This window comes from Mesocricetus auratus, unplaced genomic scaffold (genome assembly GCF_017639785.1).
Source record: "Mesocricetus auratus isolate SY011 unplaced genomic scaffold, BCM_Maur_2.0 Super-Scaffold_100013, whole genome shotgun sequence".
Lineage (NCBI taxonomy): Eukaryota > Metazoa > Chordata > Mammalia > Rodentia > Cricetidae > Mesocricetus > Mesocricetus auratus.
Genome location: NW_024429196.1, coordinates 44,562,317 through 44,578,533, shown reverse-complemented (window position 1 = coordinate 44,578,533; position 16,217 = coordinate 44,562,317). Strand labels below are relative to the sequence as shown.

The 16,217-nt window shown below is 39.2% G+C and overlaps 1 protein-coding gene across 7 annotated transcripts in view; it reads right to left on the bottom strand.

The window, feature by feature from the left end:
* Window positions 1-16,217, bottom strand: part of LOC101837037 (olfactory receptor 2W1) — a 64,023-nt gene that overhangs the window by 20,620 nt on the left and 27,186 nt on the right. For 5 of the 7 annotated variants that reach the window (XR_005880785.1, XR_005880789.1, XR_005880787.1 and 2 more), the window contains exon 3: window positions 1,686-1,825. The gene's annotated coding sequence lies outside the window, so the exon portion shown is untranslated. Of the gene's footprint in view, window positions 1-1,685; window positions 1,826-2,776; window positions 2,887-8,883; window positions 8,934-16,217 lie in introns of those variants that run through there. The other 2 variants (XM_040755643.1, XM_040755642.1) reach the window with 2 other exon arrangements.

Below are 16,217 nucleotides of genomic sequence, written 5' to 3'. Positions count from 1 at the left end.
TGAATCGAGGCAAAGCCAAGTATGGTTGGACCCTCCTTTAACTGCAGCATTTGGGAAGCAGAGACAGGTAGATCTCTGTGAGTTCAAAGTCAACATGGTTTATATCAAGATTTCCAGATATTGTCTCATAAACAGTGAGACTATTAGTGGTGTTGCACAATTGGCTGTGTATTAGAAAAACTAGGTTATGAGGAAATTTAAAAAATACTGTGTCCTTACATTCCTATTTCTTCACCAGGAGGTCTGTTCTGTTTATATTCTCTCCCTAGGTGATAACATACTGTTTCAATTCTTTAAATTCCATTACATACTTAATAATTCTCAAAATTGTTATAGGACTTTTCCATTTTGCATCAAACAGGTATTCCCAACTACCTTATTTCACTCACTCTTTGATGTGTAACAAGAACATGGATCTCAGTATACATAATATAGAAGTCTAATTTCTTATCACATTCGATCTCTTATCCCTATGCCTCGTCCTTGTTTATGTGATATTAGCATTTATATGTTCTCATCCTTGGAAATTACTGTCTTAGACCCTTGGAACTTGCATAAATTCTAACCCTTCTTTTTCTATTTAATTATTTACCATGAGACACAAGTGGTTGATAACAGAGAGCAATCACTGCAAAATAAATTCCTTTAAATAAAGGAACAGTAAAAAGTTACATCTGAAACCTGTTTATCCTTTGATATGAAGCCTGTTAGCAAGGCAAACCTCTCTGCCTTTCTCAGCAGGAGACCTGGTAGCTCTAGAAGAAGCAAGACCTCATTTTTTTTTTTTTTACGAGACAGGGTTTCTCTGTATGAAGACCTCATTTTTATACATGAAATGAACTATCAATGTAGCTGCAGCCTTGGGGAAATAGCTGGTTGCCTGCTGCTCCAAACTGGCAAAGTTACAGTTAGACATCAACTGTAGTTTTTTTCTCTTTGTTCTTTTTGAGGGGCCCACCACACAGCTATCAAATAATCACATGGAGATTTATTCTTTCTTTTTTTTTTTTTTTGGTTTTACGAGACAGGGTTTCTCTGTTTTGGAGGCTGTCAGTCCAGCCCGGCCTCGAACTCACAGAGATCCGCCTGCCTCTGCCTCCCTAGTGCTGGGATTAAAGGCGTGCGCCACCAACGCCCGGCGATTTATTCTTTCTTATGAATGTCCGGCCTTAGCTTGGTTTATTTCTAGCTGGCTTTTCTTGAATTGTCCCATCTATCTTTGCTTTCTGGGCTTTTATCTTTCTCTACTCTGTATACCTTCCTTTACTTCTTACTCTGGCTGGCTGTATAGCTAGGTGACTGGCCAATGGAGTCCCCCTCTCCTCTTTTCTCTTGCTCCTTGATGTTCTCTTTTTCTCCTTCTATTTATTCTCTCTGCCTGGCAGCCTTGCCTATCCTTTCTCCTGCCTAGCTATTTGCTGTTTAGCACTTTACTAGACCAATCAGGTGTTTTAGGCAGGCAAAGTAACACAGCTTCACAGAGTTAAACAAATTCAACATTAAAGAATGCAACACACTTTGCATCATTAAACAAATGTTCCACATTGTAAACAAATGTAACATATCCTCAACTAATATTCCACAACAGTCAACACCATCAGAGACTTGAGAAGCATAAATTATAGCAGGAAGTATAAACCAAATGTCCTCTCTACTGATTAAAATGATAGAGACTTATCAGCTACCTGGATGATTACTCTAGTAGGCTTCTGTTGTCTCAGTGCTTTTGTTGTGGGACAGAGGTCATATGTCTCCAGCTATCATATAGGGCAGGATTATATCTTCAGTTGCTGTACAGGACAACAGAGGCCTTCTGCTGCCAGACCTAGAAGGTATAAAAGGTTTTCCTGTGGGTAAGGAATTTGGGAAAATTGTCATACTTTGACCTAGGCAGATTAGGGAAATTCACCCAAAAGCACCCTCAGTTTGCATAGGTCACTGGCAGCATGCAAGGTATGATGCTGTTTTCCCTAGTAATCAGCATTACCACAATCCTGGTCTGTGCCCTGATGGGGGAAGTCCTTCTGTGTGTATGTTTGTCTGATTGGTTTGAATAAATCACTGTTAGCCAATAGGGAAGCAAAATAGGTGGATTCTAGGAGGATTCTGGGAAATGTAGTGAAGAGATCTCAGGGAAAGGATGCATGAGGCTGCGTCCTTGGAAAGATAAGACCTTATAAAAATATATATTAGTAATTATGGGTTAATAATTAAGTCAGAGCTAGCCATTAAGAAACTATAGCAAATGGCCAACAGCTTCATAATTAATATAGTGTCTCATGTGTTATTTGGGGACTGAGACAGCAGTGTGACCCAGGCAGCTGGTAGGACAGAGTACACATAACAATGCCCCATCTGTCTTCTTTGGAGACCTTAGGTTGCTACCAGGAGCTGGCATTTCTGTCATTACTGGAATCTTCTTCCATTAGACATTTTTTTTAATTTTTATTTTTTTTTGGTTTTTCGAGACAGGGTTTCTCTGTGTTGTTTCGGAGGCTATCGGTCCAGCCCGGCCTCGAACTCACAGAGATCCGCCTGCCTCTGCCTCCCGAGTGCTGGGATTAAAGGCGTGCGCCACCACCACCCGGCTCCATTAGACATTTTTTCATGCCATATTCAGCAGATATCCTAAAAGTTTGGAGGCCATCTATTAAGCAAACCTGATTTTAAGTGAACTTTACTTGTTTTTAGTTATTTGCTTTAGGCTTAACCTTAAAAACCTATACAGGAGGCTAAATAATGCTTATCCCTGTAAATAAATTTCATTTGTACTTACCATGACTACAAGTATAATTCTGAATGCATTGAATCCTGTTGGGGAAGTCCTGTGCATTTGTCAATAAAGCACTGTCTGGCCAATAGGGAATCTAGATAGGAGGGACTAGGAGTCCAGGAGGACTCTGGGTAAGAGAAACACAAAGAGAGTCAACATGTACCGCCATGGGGTAGGAAGCCCGGAACTATTCTCCGGTAAGAGAAATACTTAGATTAACAATTATGGGGTATTACTTAAGTCAGAGCTAGCCAGTAAGAAACAAGCAAGGCCTACAGCTTCATAATGAATATAGCCTCCTGTGTGTTTATTTGGGACTGATGCGGTTCTAGAACCAAGCTGGCAGGAAGGCTCCTCTCAAGGAAAAAGCTTCTCTTAACAGAATCCGGTCATTTATAAGGCAACTATTAACTTGCATATCTTAATCATCTTTAACAGTTAACAGTAAATTAGTAACTTTGATAAGATTAAGATTTTACAGTGTTACCCATGTTAAGTTTCAGCCTTAAATATTTGAGTTGAAGATTGAATTGAAGATTCATTATCACAAAATAAAACTTTAAAGCATAAACACAATAAATTTTGAAGCATACCATCCATAGAGAGACAGTGAACTTTACTTCCTGGTCCTTACATCACGCACTGTTACAGAATAGCACAATTTCTTGTATGACTCAGTTTACCAAAACAGCCAAAGCTTTACAAAGTTAGCAAAGATAAAGGGGCTAGCCATACACGGTCATTCTCTATTAGCCTAAATAGACCTTAGGTAAGAAGAAACATTTTATAGGCTCTTCACCAGATTGTTTAGGTCATTGCTGCATCACAAGACAGTTTCTGGTGTTTAGTGTTTGGTGTTCATAGTGTGGCACTAACTCTTTAGACTTTATTTCTTAAGATTATGTATTAATCCTAGCCTCCTGCCCCACCCATGAGACTAGATAAACCGGGGCCTGTTTCTGGGCCACTTGCCTGTGCTGGGGTCTGCTACTGTAGCTTCCATCCTGGTGGGAACCAACTCACTCCAGCATCCTAGTCTCCTGCTTCACCCATGGGACTAAATCAACCAGGGCCTGTTTCCTCGTCACTATTCTGTGCCTGGGGTCTACCACTGGGGCTTCCATCCTGGTGGGAACCATAGCAACCCATCATCCTAGTCCATTTCTCCACCCATAAGACCAGGAAGAGGATAGCTACCAGAACATTGGACTTGCCTGCACCCACCAGAAGGGAACCCTGTTCCAATACCCACCAGGAGAGGAAGAGGCTCCTTCTGCATCCATTGGAAGAAGGGATGGGAAGGAGACAATATAAAAACACACTCAGCAACAGAAAAACAAATATGATACCACCAGAGTCTAGAGACTCTACGCCAGCAAGACTCGAACATTCCAATGCAAATAAATAAAGCAGAAGAGAATGACCTTAAAACAACTTCATGAAAATGATAGAGCCCTGGGGTGAGCACCGAGTCCCCATCTTAGACCTGCTTGCCTCTCTCGGAGCCCCTGGCTTGAGGACTGCAGCCAGGTCGACTCCCCGGCCCCCCCCCCAGGAGGAAACCGTGTGCCGCCATTAGCCATGTGACTTATTAGAGGCGCATATAGATGAGGTAATAAAAGGGCAGTTTAACACACCGCTAAACACACCCACTTTAGGCATGACTAAAGATGTATATGGACGTAGGCGGTGAACTACGTCACTAGCCAGGCCCACTTTTGGGCATGGCTAGGGACATTATGGAGGAAGGTATAAAAGACTGAACAACGGAAGTCTCTCTCTCTCTTTTTCCGGCTTTCGGACTCCAGTTCGACGGCAGAAAACTACTCAGCTCATCTGGGTTACTTGTTTGGTCTCTTGTGAGTAATTTCTACAATAAATACTTATTTTTACTTTCAGTAAGTGTGCCATTTATCATTGCAGCACCCCCCCCCATGGATGACCAAGCTACCAGGAGCCTGCAGAGAGAGCTGGTACACTTCTGCCCACACTTCGGGCAGAGGACAGAGGTGAGCACTGGGTCCCCATCTTAGACCCAATTTCCTTCATCCCTGGCTTGGGGACAGCAGCCAGGTCGACTCCCCCTGGAAGGATGACCAAGCGTCCAGGAGCCTGAAGAGAGAGCTGCTCCACTTCCACTCAAACCCAGGTCAGAGGGCAGAGAGCAGAAGCCAGAGAGTATTGGATTTGCTTGCACCTACTGAAAGGGAACCCTGGTCGCCTACCCACCAGGAGAGGAAGAGACTCTTTCTACACCCACTGGAAGAAGTGATGGGGAAGAGGCAATATAAGAACACACTCAGCAACAGAAAAACAAATATGACACCACCAGAGTCTAGAGATTCTACATCAGTAAGACCTGAACACCCCAATGCAGACGAAGCAGAAGGGAATGACCTTAAAAACACCTTCATGAAAATTATAGAGGCCCTCAAAAAGGATATGAGAAAATCCCTTAAAGAAATAGAAGAAAAAACAAACCAAAAAATGCAAGAAATAGAAGAAAAAACAAACCAAAAATTCCAAAAAATGGAAGAAAGGGAGGAAAACATGAAGCAAAAATTACAAGAAACAATTCAAACAATGCAAGGATTGAAAGCTAACATGAAGACAATTAAAAAAACAGTCTGAAGGAATGCTGGAAATCAAAAAACTAGAGAAATGGACAGGTACTCAGACACAAGCATAACCAACAGAATACAAGAGAGGGAAGAGAGAATCTCAGGTGTTGAAGACACACTAGGAGAAATGGATTCATCAACCAAAGAAAACCTGAAGTCCAACAAATCGCTAGCACAAAATATCCAGGAAATATGGGACACTGTGAAAGGATAATAGGTATAGAAAAGGTGTAGAAACCCAACTCAAAGGGACAGAAAACATATTCAACAAAATCATGGAAGAAAACTTTCCCAACCTAAAGAAAGACGTGCCAATGAAGGTACAAGAAGCTTACAGAACACCAAACAGAGTGGATGACAAAAAAGTCCCCTTGCCACATAATAATCAAGACCCCAAGCATACAAAATAAAGAAAGAATACTTAGAGCAGCTAAGGAAAAAGGTCAAATAACATATAAAGGCAAACCTATCAGAATTACACCTGACTTCTCCATGGAAACTCTGAAAGCCAGAAAGTCCTGGATAGATATTCTATCAACACTAAGAGACCACGGATGCCAACCCATATTACTATATCCAGCAAAGCTTTCAATCACTATAGATGGAGAAAACAAGGTATTCCATGACAAAACCAGATTTAAACAATATGTATCCACTAACCCAGCTTACAGAAAGTTCTGGAAGGAAAACTCCAGCCCAAGGAATTTAACTGCAACCAGAAAAACATAGGCATTAGAGAATCCCTCTCTACCAACAGCCAAAAGAACAAAGGGGTGAAATTCCACACATAATTCCACCAACAAGAACAACTACAAAACAAACAAAAATGAGCAATCAATGGTCCCTAATAGCCATCAATGTTAATAGTCTTAATTTGCCCATAAAAGACACAGGCTAATAGAATGGATTTGAAGACAGAATCCATCCTTCTGCTGCATACAGGAAACACACCTCACCCTCAAAGACAGACATTACCTGAGAGTTAAAGATTTGGAAAAAAATTTCCAATCAAATGGACCCAAGAAACAAGCAGGGGTAGCGATCCTAATATCTAACAAATTAGACTTTAAAATAAAGTCAATCAAAAGAGATGAAGGAGGTCATTACATACTCATCACAGGCGAAATCCACCAAGATGAAGTGTCTATCCTGAACATCTATGCCCCAAATACAAAGGCATCCATGTTCATAAAAGAAATATTACTAAAACTTAAATCACATATAAAGCCCCACACAGTTATAGTGGGAGATTTCAACACACCACTCTCACCACTAGACAGGAATACCAGACAGAAACTCAACAAAGAAGCAAAGGGTTTAATAGAAGTAATGACCCAACTGGGATTAACAGACATCTATAGAACATTTCATCCACATAAAAAAGAATATACCTTCTTCTCACCACCACATGGAACCTTCTCAAAAATTGACCACATACTTGGCAACATATCAAACGTCAGCAGCTTCCAAAAATTGGAATAACTCCATGCATCTTATCAGACCACCATGCTTTAAAATTAGAATTCAACAACAAACAGCACCAATTGCAGAAAACCTACAAACTCATGGAAATTGAATAATGCACAACTGCACCATTCCTGGGTCAAAGCAGAAATAAAAAAGAAATTAAAGACTTCCTAGAATTCAATGAGAATGAAGACACAACATACCCAAACCTATGGGACACTTTGAAAGCAGTGCTACGGGGGAAGTTCATAGCACTAAGTGCCCACTGGAGAAGAAACTGGAGAATAGTTATACTAGAGAATTAACAGCACAGCTGAAAGCTCTAGAACACAAAGAAGGAAACTCCCCCAGGAGGAGTAGACGCCAGGAAATAATCAAATTGAGGGCTGAAATCAATAAAGTAGAAACTAGGAAAACAATACAAAGAATCAATGCAACGAAGAGTTGATTCTTTGAGGAAATCAACAAGATAGACAAACCTTTGTCCAAACTTACCAAATGGCAGAATGTGAACATGCCAATTAACAAAATCAGAAATGGAAAGGGGGACATAACAACGGACTCTGAGGAAATTCAGAGAATCATCAGGTCATGCTTTGAAAACCTGTACTCCACAAAATTTGAAAATTTAAAGGAAATGGACGACTTCCTGGATAGCTATCACTTGCCAAAACTAAATCAAGAACATATAAGCAATTTAAATAGACCTATAACCCCTATGGAAATAGAAGCAATCATCAAAAGTCTCCCAACCAAAAAAAGCCCAGGTCCAGATGGCCTCAGTGCAGAATTCTACCACAAATTCAAAGAACAGCTTATACCAATTCTTCTCAAAGTATTCCACTCAATAGAAGCAGAAGGGTCTTTGCCAAACTCTTTCTATGAGACTTCAATAACCTTGATCCCCAAGCCACACAAAGACACAACTAAGAAAGAGAACTTCAGACCAATATCCCTCATGAACATTGATGCAAAAATACTCAATAAAATACTGGCAAATCAGATCCAAGAACACATCAAAACAATCATTCACCACGATCAAGTAGGTTTCATCCCAGGGATGCAGGGATGGTTCAACATACAAAAATCCATCAATGTAATCCACCATATAAACAAGCTGAAAAACAAAAGTCATACGATCATTTCACTAGATGCTGAAAACGCCTTTGACAAAATCCAACACCCCTTCATGATAATGGTCTTGGAGAGATCTGGGATAACAGGAACATACTTAAACATAATAAAAGCTATATACAGTAAACCAACAGCCAACATCAAACTAAATGGACAGAAACTCAACACAATTCCTCTAAAATCAGGAACAAGACAAGGCTGTCCACTCTCTCCACACCTTTTCAACATTGTACTTGAAGTTCTAGCCAGAGCCATTCGACAACAAAAGGCGATCAAGGGGATACAAATTGGGAAGGAAGAGGTCAAACTTTCAGTATTTGCAGGTGATATGATAGTTTGCATAAATGACCCAAAGAACTCTACTAGGGAACTCTTACAGCTGATTAACACCTTCAGCAAAGTGGCAGGCTACAAGATCAACTCAAGAAAATCAGTAGCCCTACTATATACAGATGATAAAAGGGCTGAGAAAGAAATCAGAGAAACATCACCCTTTACAATTGCCACAAACAACATAAAATACCTCGGGGTAACACTAACCAAACAAGTGAAAGACCTGTATTGCAAGAACTTTGAATCTTTAAAGAAAGAAATTAAAGAAGCCCTCAGAAAATGGAAAGATCTCCCATGCTCTTGGATAGGTAGGATCAATGTAGTAAAAATGGCAATCCTGCTAAAAGCAATCTACAGATCCAGTGCAATCCCCATTAAAATCCCAGCACAATTCTTCACAAACCTTGAAAGAATAATAATTAATTTTGTATGGAAAAACAAAAGATCCAGGATAGCCAAAACAACCCTGTTTTGTAGCTCCAAATGACACTGTAACGATAAGCGACACACACTTACTGAAAGTAAAACTAAGTATTTATTGTAGAAATTACTCACAAGATATCAAACAAGTAACCCAGATGAGCCAAGAGGTTTTCCGCTGCCGAACCGGAAGCCGAACTCCGGGAAAAGAGACCGAGACTTCCTGTGTGCTGTCTTTTATGCCTTTCCCCCCGTAATGGCCCCTAGCCATGCCCATAAGTGGGCCTGGCTAGTGACGTAGTTCACCGCCTACGTACGTATACGTCTTTACGTCCAGCTGTATACGTCTTTAGTCCTGCCTAAAGTGGGTGTGGTTAGCGGTGTGGTAAACTGCCCTTTTATTACCTCATCTGTATGCGCCTCTAGTAAGTCACATGTTTAATGGCGGCATACAGACTTCCTCCTACACTGTTTAACAAGGCAACATTTGAGCCATCACCATCCCTGACTTCAAGCTCTATTATAGAGCTATAGTCCTGAAAACAGCTTGGTATTGGCACAAAAATAGACAGGTAGACCAATGGAATCGAATTGAACACCCTGATATTAACCCATACATGTATGAACATTTGATCTTTGACAAAGAAGCTAAAAATATACAATGGAATAAAGAAAGCATCTTCAACAAATGGTGTTGGCATAACTGGATGCTGGCATGTAGAAGACTGCAGATAGATCTATTTTTATTGCCATGCACAAAACTTAAGTCCAAATGGATCAAAGACCTCAACATAAATCCAGCCACACTGGACCTCTTAGAAAAGAAAGTGGGTGGTACCCTTGAACGAATTGGTACAGGAGACAGCTTCCTGAACATAACACCAGTAGCACAGACAGTGAGGTTAACAAATAATAAATTGGACCTCCTGAAATGAGGAGCTTCTGTAAGGCAAAGGACACAGTCAGCAAGACAAAAAGGCAGCCCACAGAATGGGAAAAGATATTCACTAACCCCACATCTGACAGAGGGTTGATCTCCAAAATTTACAAAAAACTCAAGAAGCAAGTCTCCAAAACACCAAAGGATCCAATTAAAAAGTGGGCTGCAGAACTAAATAGAGAATTTTCAATAGAGGAGTTTAAAATGGCTGAGAGGCACTTAAAGCCCTTAACACCCTTAGCCATTAGGGAAATGTAAATCAAAACAACTCTGAGATACCATCTCACTCCTGTCAGAATGGCTAAAATCAAAAACACCAAAGACAATTTATGCTGGAGAGGATGTGGTAAAAGGGGAATACTCCTCCATTGCTGGTGGGAGTGCCAACTTTTTAGCCACTTTGGAAATCAGTATGGAGATTCCTCAGAAAAATGGGAATAAACCTACCACAAGACCCAGCAACTCCACTCTTAGGTATATAACCAAAAGATGACCATTCATACAACAAGGATGTCTGTTCCACTATGTTCATAGCAGCATTATTTGTAATAGCTGAACTTGGAAGCAACCTAGATGCCCCTCAAGCGAAGAGTGAATAGAGAAAATGTGGTACATTTACACAATGGAGTACTATTCAGCAGAAAAAGCAATGGAATCCTGTTATTTGCAGGCAAATGGATGACACTAGAAGAAACCATCCTGAGTGAGGTAATCCAGTCACAAAAAGAGAAACATGGCATGTACTCTCTCATATATGGATTTTAGACATAGATCTGGGGAGTGCCAGCCTAAAATCCTATGGCCAGAGAGTCTGGGAAACAGAACCTTCATTCAGTGGCTGATGGAAGAAGAGGCACACTCTCATGGCTAAGCACTGAGCTGAACTCAAGAAAGCCAGTAACAGAGAGGGAGGACTGATGACCAAAGGGATTAAGACTGGGCTGGTTTAACCCCCAGAAATAGCTGACCTGACAAGGGTTAGCTCTTGAATCCCAGGAGGATGCCTGGGAATCCAGCATGGGACTGCTCAAGACCCCTAAATGTGGGTGTCAGTGAGGAGGCCTAGGTAATCTATTGAGCCTTGGGCAGTAGATCAGTATTTATCCCGATTATACACATGGACTTTGGACTCCCATCCAACAATGTGATATGCACTCTCACCCTGAACTCTTGGGGAAGGGTCTAGGCCCTGCCCTGGATGAAATGACAGACTATGGACACCCCCATGGAGGGCCTCACCCTCCCTGGGGAAATGAGGGGATATTGGGGGGATTCGGGGGAGGGCACGGAAGGAGAGGAGGGAAACAGAGAGGGACCTGGAACTGATTTGTGAAGCAGCCTCGTTTCTAATCTAAATTTAAATTTAAAAATAAATAAAAAGATACTTATTATATAACATTTAATGAAACTAAAAAACAAAAAAAACTTTAGGAAATTTATAAACATTAACATTAAACAAAATATTTTTGCTTGATAAATGAGTCATTGAAGAAATAAGACAAGAAACAAGAATAATCCTAGGATCAATTGAAATGAAAACATATACTATAGTATAACCTGTTTGATTAAACAAACAACTTCAAAGATGAATTTTGCAAAATCAATGTCTAAATGTAAAAGCAAGGGAGATTTAAAAAATAAACTGTGCATCGAATCTTAGAAAAGCAGTGAACTAATCCCCAAATTACGGAAGCAAATATATAGATAAAATTGGACATATATGTAAACAAAATTAAATATCAATTTAGAACTGAGCTGATTGTTTTTAGCAGAATTATTGTAGTAAAGTTTTCCCTATAGTCTATGGAATATCTAGACTCAGGTCCTTGGCATCTTTAATAATGTAAAATACAGGTTTATCTCATGGAATGAGCTTTAAATATAATCAAGATGTGACTGATAACATTTATGCCACTGTTGTATAGTGTGAGATGTCATTCTGTAATTGGTTTTAATAAAACACTGTTGGTCAACAGGGAAACAAGATAGGTGAGACGAGGAGTCTAGGGGATTCTGGAAAATGTAGTGAAGAAAGTCGTCGCCATGTGATCTCAGGGAAAGGACGCATGAGGCTGCGTCCTTGGAAAGATAAGTCCTTATAGAAATATATATTAGTAATTATGGGTTAATAACCAAGTTAGAGCTCGCTGATAAGAAATCAAGCAAATGGTCAACAGCTTCATAATTAATGTGGTGTCCTGTGTGTTATTTTGGGGCTGAAAGCAGCAACAGGACCTAGGCGTCGGGCAGGAAGACTACAGGTTACAGTTGTACCAGTGTGTATATCCTGCAGACAGGTTGCTATTGTAGCTTATAGAGATCATGGATGGGTGAGACTGTTTACTTTTCTACACTGGTAGTGTATATATACCTTTCAGCATTATGCCTGTTAGTCAGTAGGTTTGAAGCATCTAGTTGAGAAACAGTTCAATTTCTCTATGTTCTATGACATAAGTATATCATGTCTTCAGCAACAGGAACTTAACACTAGGTTGTGGAGAGTAAACCATAGAATTGGCAGTAGCTTGTAATATTTGGAGTGAGTGTCTTTAGGAACACTTTGCCCAATGACTTAAAATGATGTAACTCATTCTTTGTTTTGGGAGTTTAATTTGGTAATAAGTAAGGTCCTATTATTTGTGGCTTTGTCCCCTCAACTATATGGTAACTTCATTTAAATTCCTTTTATATAAGTATTTACTTAGGTAGCTTCTACAGTAGTAGGTTTCATATAGCTTTTTCTAAAGGCCTTTTGTGTTAGTCATCTTTCCTTTCCAATATCCCTTCCTCTACTTTTGTCTTTCCAATCCATTCCCCACTTAATGCTCCTAGTTTTCCCTTTATTCCTTCATAAGATTATATTCTATTTTTCCTTCCATGGAGAGTTCTGCCCTCCCCAGTTTATCACTAGTTCCCTAACCTCTGTGAATATTCTAAAACACATATATCTAACACTTAAAAGTTAAAGCCTACACATAAGTGAAAATGTGATTTTTTTTTCTGGGCCTGGGTTACTTCACTTAGGCTGGTGCCTCAATTTTAAGGTATGCTTTTAACTGAAAAATTTTCTTTAGTAAATTTCATTGCATAAATGTGTCACATTTTTATTATCCATTCTTCAGTTGATGGTTATCTAGATTGTCTCCAATTTCTGGCTAATATGAATAGAGTATCAAGAAATATAATGAGCAAGTATCTCTGTAGTAAGAAACAAAGTACTTCGGGTGTATCACCAGGAGTGGTATAGCTGATTCTTGTGGTACATCTATTTTAAGTTTTTGAGGATCCTTCACACTGATTTCCACAGTTGATGTACAGTTTGTACTCCCATCTGGAATGTTAAATCTTCCTCTTTCCCAACATCCCTGCCAGCATATAATGTTTTATTAATTTTGGGCATTCTAACTTTAATTTGATGAAATCTCAAAGAAATTTTAATTTGTATTTCCTGAGGGTTAAAGCTGTTAAACATTTATAAAAGCATTTCTCAGTCATTTGTGTTTAATCTTTTGAGAACTCTGTTTACTTTTATATTCTATTTTTAAATTGGGTTACTCACTTTCTTGATGGTCTCATAGACTGAAAGAATGATATATCTTTACAACTTTGTCTTCTTGAAACAGTGCATTTGACTGTACTGGGGAGTAGGTGCTTGGAAAATAAATCTCTTTAGTCTAGATAACAGATCCTCAGATACAATTTTCTCAAATTGAATGAATACTTTTTTACTTTCTTCCTTCTGTGTAATGGAATTAAAGAAATATACCAAAGGATTTGCCCATAACACTTACAAATCTATAATGAGCCAGAGGAAATATGGGCTTATAAAATAGAATGCTTGTTGTCAGAGAAATATTGATGATACAAAACTTTCATTGTGGATTGGAAGCATAATTTAATCACTCTGATATGCATCATGCACAATGTTGCAAGAAGTGAATTTTACAGTACAAGTGTATTGTACAGTAGTGAATATGTGTTTACAAGATATAATCTACTCATTCTGAATGAACCATGCCTCATAGACAGCACTACTGGATGGGTTTCTTATTAAATTTTTATGTACCTCACTGTAAGTGCCAGCACTTACTGAGTGCCAAGGTTATTTTATATGGCAGATGAGAAATTAAACTTAACCAGATCATGTTGGAGGGATAACAGCAAGACTGAGGCTGTGATAAGTTTATTGCAAGCAATCAGGCTTTTTATATCCTTACAGAATTAGAATACAATGGACATTGCTAGGATCAATACAATGGTAGTTGCCATGATACAGTGATACATGCAAGCTATACATGGCACACAAGAATACTATTTAAGACTAATTATCCAGCAAAGGTTCTTTATGCATTGATGACTTTTGGAGGACACAGAGAAACACAGGCAGCTTGATTGCGTTCCCGAATGAGAGAGTGTACCAGTTTCTTTGGGAACTGAAATGCACACAGTGGCCCAGAAGCCATGGACTCTAACCTCAAAACCAATGATATATCTTTCAAGGCAAGGCTTCCAGATCCCCTACATTTCATTTCAAGAATTTTCTAACAACTTTCTTGTCCATAATGCCATAAGATTTAGATATGCAATAGCTAGTGTGTCCTTTTCACTATAATCTCTTCATTATCGATACAGAATACATCATACACAAACTTCTGTCATGGAAAACAACAGCGTTTTCTTTCCTCATCCATCATGTAACTGAGAATCAATGTGGTAACTATACAACCACAGAGTGAGAATCTCCCTAAAGCACATATTCATATGTTAAATATCCTACAATGGGAATAGACAGTCCTGGCATATAAAAAAGAATATATTCATAAAATGAAAAACATAGAAATTGCCCTCTAGGCACAATGGGATTGATGAACAAATTAACTCACTGAGCTACATAGGGTTACAGCACTGAGTTGTGCAAGTGAACTCAGGTTCCCATCCCTAACCTAGAAGCTATCTGTAATTTACACCCACCATCAAAGGGAAAATTTTGTTTTATCTAATGAAGAGTCACCAGGTATATCAAGGTCCCATGTATAACTGTAGTTAGCCAATACAAAATAAATTCCAGAGGTTTTTGTTATATGTCTTAGGGGGAAATTTGTGTTTTCCATTTTTTTGTTTGTTTAGATATTAATTTCGTGGTATATTTTTAAAGACAGAAAGAGAAGGGAAAACATAAACCTGAGTAGGTCAGATAGAGGGGAGGATCCAGGATGAGTTGGGGGAAGGAAAAAGCAGGAGCAAAAGGAAATAAAAAACAATACTGTTGCAAGTGTTAACAAAAATAATATGATTTTAAGAATGGACATTTTAAAGATGTAAAAATATAGTTAAAAGAAGAGCAACACATGGCTAATGACTACCAAAAGAGGGAGAATTAGTTTCTTCCATGGAAAAATGCCCTAATTGGTTATACAACACAATATAATCACACAGCCAACACAGTCAGACCTCCCACTTTCTCCTCTGGGCTATTGCCCAGTGAATTTTTCATGACCTCTCATTCAGACCTTCTTATTCATGCCTTCTCAGTCATGTTCATTGTTACTCTATTCCCAATTGCTAGGAAGTGGAAACAACGTTAATGTCCTTCAAAGGATGAATAGAAAATAAAAATGTTGCCAGGCGGTGGTGGCACATGCCTTTAATCCCAGCACTCGGGAGGCAGAGGCAGGCGGATCTCTGTGAGTTCGAGGCCGGGCTGGACTGACAGCCTCCAAAACAATACAGAGAAACCCTGTCTCGTAAATACTAAAAAAAAAAAAGAAAATAAAATAAAAATGTTGCACATATACATATAAGCAACATGTAACCACTCAGCAGGTTGTATTTATCTATTTCTGTGGTGGTGGGTGGGGTGAAGGGTGACAATGATAATTTTAAAAAGAGGCTATCAGTTTGGGAAGAAATGGAGAAGGCTAGGATAATTAGGAGGGTGGAGTCATTATAGGGGACCAAGGAAGGAAAGAGAAGAGTGAAGTGATATAATTTATATTTTAATCAACATATAACATGCAGTTTAAAAAATATGTAGTTTCATAACTGGAGAGAGTGTGCAGTGGTTGAAATGTTTCTTGCTCTTCATTAGAACAGAAGCTCAGTTCCTAGAACCCACATCAAGTGGTCACAACTACCCGTTGTTCCAGCTCCAGGGAGTCTGACACCTTCTTTAAGCTACCTCAAGCACCTGCACACACATGTGTAAACACACACACACACACACACAATTAAAAGATTTTACAAAAATAAAATTTAAAGTAATCAGAAATAAAACATCTGTTACTTCAGAGAACACACAAACATCTGAATATATAAGAAAAAGAACCCACAATTTGGTTGTGAAAGTCCAGAGAAAGAGTGTTAAAACTAGCCCATCTACTTACATGGAAACCCCTATACACCGAGCAAAGAGTGTGAAAACTAGCACACCTGTTTACATGGAAACCCCTCTACACCAAGCATAGAGATTCTGTACAGAACATGAGCAATGCAGAGGACCAAGCAGAGGAATATATGCTTGAAATCAAGG